Below are 5,856 nucleotides of genomic sequence, written 5' to 3' on the forward strand. Positions count from 1 at the left end.
TTCTGTCCTGTACAATCCGGCAAATATTTATTGAGTGACAATCATATGCCAGTCATCCTGAGGCACCAGAAAATACAATGATAAACAAAACTTGACTTAGTGGAGGACATAGAAACATTTACTGTGGCAAGTTGTTTAGCAGAGAAAATGCAGGGCTCTGTCTGACACAAACTTGGAGGACAGAGAGATAGGATATAGACTGGGGTTGAAATCATGACACCGAATAAGGTTATCCCTGGGGTGTACAAAGGGAGAAAAGTGATGGGCCTGGGCCAAGGACAAAATCCTAGGAACTATTAACGTTCATTCATTGGGGTGCCTAGCAGTGAGGGGGATAAGCGTATGAGAAAGAGTAGGCGGTACTGCAGATGAGGGAGGGGCGGGAGGAAAGTGGGGGCAGGGAGGAGAGAAAACAATTGTCTTTTATCACTGACCAAGGATTCTATGGGCAAGAGGTTGTTTTGGAGGTAAATGCTAACCATGCTCATGTCGTTTTGGAATTAAAACAATCTAAGCTGTTTCAGGTAGTGTCTGGCTTGGCGTGAGCCTTGTAGAGGACTCCCAGCAGCTCTCCAGGGGTGCTGAAGGCTGCTGCGGGCAGAGGCTGCCTCCACGAACGCCCAGGAGGGACATTCATTCTGCAAGTCCCGAAGGGGCTCTGCATCCTGCTGCTACTGCAGTGTTAGCCACTTTGTTCGGGTGCTTTGTTTTCTCATGTGCAACCTTCTACTTCCTGTAAGCTGATTGATTTATGTTAATTTTGCCCTTATTCTTTGATTCTTCTGGAATATCATGGAGTCACCTCACTTGGGGCCTAATGTTTTATGAAGCTGTGCCCAGCTGGAACATATCATCCATGTAGCTAGATGCCATACAGCTTAACGAAAGCGGGACACAGAGATGAGTCCGTAGCCGGCTTTCATTATCTGTTCTGAAGAGGAAACAGTAGCCCAAAGAATTCCTTTATGGGTCGAATTGTGTCCCCCCCAGAAAAGATATGTGGAAGTCCTGACTCCCAGTACCTCAGAATGGATCCTTATTTGGATAGAGGGTCTTTATAGAGGTCATCGAGCTAAAATGAGGTCATCAGGGCGGGTCCTGATCCAGCATGACTGGTGTCTTTACAAAAAGAGAAAATTTGGGAACAGACGGATGTGAAATGGGGAGGATGCCACGTGAAAATTGAAGCGGGGTTGCCACAAGTTAGGAACTACCAGAAGCTAAGGGAGAGACCTGGTACAGCTCCTCCCCCAGAGCCTTCAGTGAGGGGACGGCCCTGCAGACACCTCGATCTCAGACTTCCAGTCTCCAGAACCATGAGATAATAAACTTCTGTTAAGTCACTATGTTTCTGATACTTTGTTGTGGCTGCCTTAGCCTGCCAGAATCATTTGATTGGATCTTCGAAATGTATCAGAATAAAATTTTTATTTATTGGGCTTCAACTGGATGAGGAATTATGATGAATTCAGAAGAGTACTGAGTAAATTTTGCCACTGTATTATCTTTGTTTTTGCTGAGAAAACAATGTAAAAGAGAAAGCATACAGTGCTAAGGAAAACAAATTATTTCCAAACTCTTATTTGGTTTAGAAGCACTATTTACATATAACCAAGATACTAATTAGAAGTGGCTTCTTATTTACTCATGGAGCTGAGCCCCCAGGGGACTCTCCTGTTTCCCACTCTGTCTCTGTTGACTAGTCCATAGATCAGATGTCTGTCTGACTAGCTGTCTCCTCCACTATTTGGAACAGGTGAAATTTGAATACTAGCCCTACCGGGTACCTTCCTTTGCCTCTCATCCTGCTCTGGGCATCTGACTCACATGTACTGTAAAAATAGGTTCCCTTCTAGTTTGATTCAGCAGAACAGAGCTACTGGTGGGATTTAAGGAGAAAGGAGAGTGGCTGAGGGTCATTTACTCCCAGGGTGCGATGCTCCTTTCCCACAGGGCATGTGGGCTAGCCGTAGCCTTCCAAGAGGGCCAAGCTCCTGTGAGAGGTAGCCATGCCAGATAGCCCCCTCTCTGGCTTCTGTGAACCATTTCCTCCCTTAACCCTTTTCATGGGGTAGGAGTCCGGCAGTACTGCAGCATCCCTTGTCCTTCACCCTTAGGCCCTGCCCACACCTTTGTAAATACCTGTAGACCTTTCATTAAACTGTCCTCGGATTACCGTGTTAAATGTGCTCTCTGGCTTTTGCCAGCTGGCGAAGCGTCTCATTGCCTCTCTGCCTGAGGCTGTGAGAAAACTGCATATGCATGAGCGCATTTAATCCTAATAACGACCTTATGGAAGTACGCGGCATTACCGTAGAGTCTCTACTTTAAAGCTGGGAAAAACGGGCTGCGAGGTTAACTCATGAGATGCCCTGGGTAGACGGGGGCTGAGCTGGCCTGCACACCTACCTGGGCACCACGCTCTCACACTTTGGTGTAGTACCTGCCTAAAAGCCTCCTTCGCACAGAACAGCCTCACCGTCACATCGTGTTTTACTCAGGCTGATATTAAAAGTGCTTGCACTTCCTGAGCTGCTGTGACGGAGACCAAAAGACGACTCCAGAATCTTTTGAGGCACAGGAAATATCACACTTGAGTTAGATACTTGCCATGAAGATGTAAGAAAGTGATATTCAACCATAGATTACCACAGGTATCTTTTGTAAAAACAAGTTGACTCTCTATAATGAGGTCATGGTGGGGGACAAGAATGAGTATTTAAGGAGAATCGTTCATGAGGTACAAGAATTCCTTTGCAGCTTGTAGTTGTGTGTGCACTCTACCACTCATGCCCTCTGTCTTTGAACACATTACTGGTTCTTTATAAATATTGATGCCCTAGTTGGCCTCATGAATATTCATTTGTCCATCATTCTTAACCCAGGGTTTGGTGTGAGCTGTCCATTTGGCTGATGCTATTGGGGATTTCAAGTGCAAGATTCCTTAGCGAGAAGCAATCAGATGGGCTCTCCCCTCCAACCATTATCCTGAAATTCCTAAAGCATGGATATTTGTTTGGGGGGGGGGGTTAATAATATTATATCTTTCATTTTGGTAGATTCTTCTTTATATCTTCAAGCTAAGAAATCTCTGTAACCTGCCCCTGTTGGCTTTTAAGGTGACTGAGTTACAAAGTCTGAATCTTTAGAGGTTCCCCAGCTGCTAAGGCAGAAACCATCCATGCTCTGAAGCAGGAAAAAAAAAATTAAAAAGGCAAATTCATGCACTATTCTCAGTCCATGGGCCTGTGAGTAGGCAGAGTGACAAAAGCCACACACGCCCTGGCTTCACCTCTCTGTGTCCTGGTCCACATGCCAGGGCCAACATCCTGAAATTAAAGCCGAGTGTTCTTTCTGAAACAGTTTCTAAAACAGGCTTTCACAGTCAGTGATCCTACATGGCTGCTGCCCCAAATCCTGTTTGCCGAAATACAAACAAGCCTTCTTCGATGAGCAAACGTTCTTTGCTAATTCAGATTCTTGCTGTTGAAATGAATGGTAGTAACACATGATATGAGTCTTATACGGCAGTTCTGTCTCTAGATAACTAGGTCTCTCTAACAAATTTAAACTTTCAGAAGTCACAGAGGGTGGTAAATAACAACTAGATGAGAAAAACAGGTCAGACTTACAGAACTTTGGAGCTAAGCACAGCTGAAATTCCTGTTTTTATAGGAGATGAAAGGTGAATGATTTGCCTAAAATCACGCAGCTGTGTTTCACGGCAAAATGAAAGCCAGAACTCTTGATTTCAAGTCCCGAGCTCTTTCCACACTTGCACCGTACAAACAGTGGGATGCTCGGGGAGTCTTTTGACAATATGACCCGAGTCCCAGGATCAGCTCTTTAATTCTGGCAGTTCGTTCATCAACTAAATCTGACCATCCAATTAATCTCTATGTCTCTATATCAAAAAGTTTGGCCAGAGAAGAATATCCTTTTTAGCAGTGTGTTTGATGATTTAACAACATGGTAAAATTTCAATAATGCAAAAAAAACCAAACAAACAAATAATGCAATACGAACTATACTTTTGTGGCCCAGATATTTCGTCTTTGTTGCTGTTAATGTTTAACTAAAATGTACAATTCATGAGGGCAAAGATTATTTCGGTCTTTTTCATGTTTTCCTCAGTGTCCAACAGAGTGCCTAGGATATAATTAGCATGCAACAAACGTTTGTTGAGTATAGGATTGTTATGGAATAGTGGCACAAAAATTAGAAATGTGCAGGTTATATTATACAAAAGTCAGGATATTTTAGGGATGGCATCATAATTGTCAATTTTGTCAATTATTTTTTCATCTTTAGATGCCTTTATATCTCATTGCTGTCCTAAGGAAATTGTCTACTTCTATTATTGTTTTTACACTATATTATCAATTCCATGATGTTAAGGATTATTTCTGCATTATTCACCTCTGTATCCCCATGACTGAACCCAAGGCTTGGCACAGAGTAAGCACTCCATAAATATTGGTTATTGTGTTCCTTTTTTACAATGCAGTAAGAGCATTTGCCAAGTTACCATTTTGCAATTGTCAACAAGATTTGTAGCTCTTACCTCAGAACACCGGCTGGCTTCAAGACTCTGTAGCTAGCTTTAACTCTTAGAGGGCAATGAAATACAACAAGCTACCTAGCTCTGGGCCAGATAAGCTCTTAACATTTATAAATACAATAATAATCAAAGAGCCAATAAGTGTACCAGACAGCTTGGCTATGGGACTGAAGAAATACGAGTTCTATAAACACTCAAAGAATCAATAAACCTCCCTCTCATTAATAGAAAAAAAATAATAACTTTGGCAGCTCTCTCAACAACTCAACTTTCTGATCTAAGGGGAAAATGTTTTCTAAAGTATTTGTTCTTTTGATAGCTTACAGATGGTAATGACTTAAAAGGCTTTTTAATACTAGTAACACACTTCATGATCCTAACCAAATTCCAAATGGCATCAGTTGACTAGACTTGGAAGCTTGGATGCTCACAAAAGTACCTGCCAAATGCCTGTCAATTACAATCTGAAACGGTAAGCAGAAAAATGTGGATGGAAATGGCACTCTAGATACAGGGATTACATGGAGGAACGTACAGTGATAGGCAGGAACAAAGATTGTTTGAATGACATGAAAAAGACCAGCATAAACAAAACAATTTCTGAACAAGAGATATGAATTGGGCTCATGAATTCCTACTCAAAGGTCTTAAATTCTATGCCAGTTAGTTAGCTACTGCTTCATAACAAACCACCATAAAACTCAGTGGCTCAAACAATAAGCAATTATTATTGCCCATAATAATAATGCTGCTGAGAAGTTCTTTTTTGTTTTGGCTGGGCTCACTCACACTTCTGTAGCTCTGCTGATCTTGGCTGATCCTTCTCACATGTTTGGTAATTGTCTGGATATAAGCTAATACAGGAAAGAGTTAACATTGTAAGGCTTGATCTTGGTTTTTTTTTTTTTTTTGAAGGATCTGCTTGCAGAGCCGACCTTTGGTTTGTATCTGGGAACTTGGTCTTTGGAATGTTCCCTGTGTTAATAATTGTATTCGTTTTCTATTGCAGATATAACAAATTACCACAAATTTAGTGCCTTAAAACAATACATTTATTTTCTTACAGTTCTGAAGATCAGAAATCTAAAATGCATCAGTAGGACTGTGTTCCTTCTGGAGGTTCTAGAGAATAATCCATTTTCAAGCTTCTAAAAGGCATCAGTGTTCCTTGGCTCATGACTCCTTCCTTCATTTTCAAAACCAGCAAAGTAGCAACTTCAAATCATTCTCTCTCTGTCTCTCTGTCACTCTCTCTCTCTCTCTCTCTCTCTCTCTCTCTCTCCCTCTTCTATTTG

The sequence above is a fragment of the Pteropus alecto genome, unplaced genomic scaffold (assembly GCF_000325575.1).
Source record: "Pteropus alecto unplaced genomic scaffold, ASM32557v1 scaffold164, whole genome shotgun sequence".
Lineage (NCBI taxonomy): Eukaryota > Metazoa > Chordata > Mammalia > Chiroptera > Pteropodidae > Pteropus > Pteropus alecto.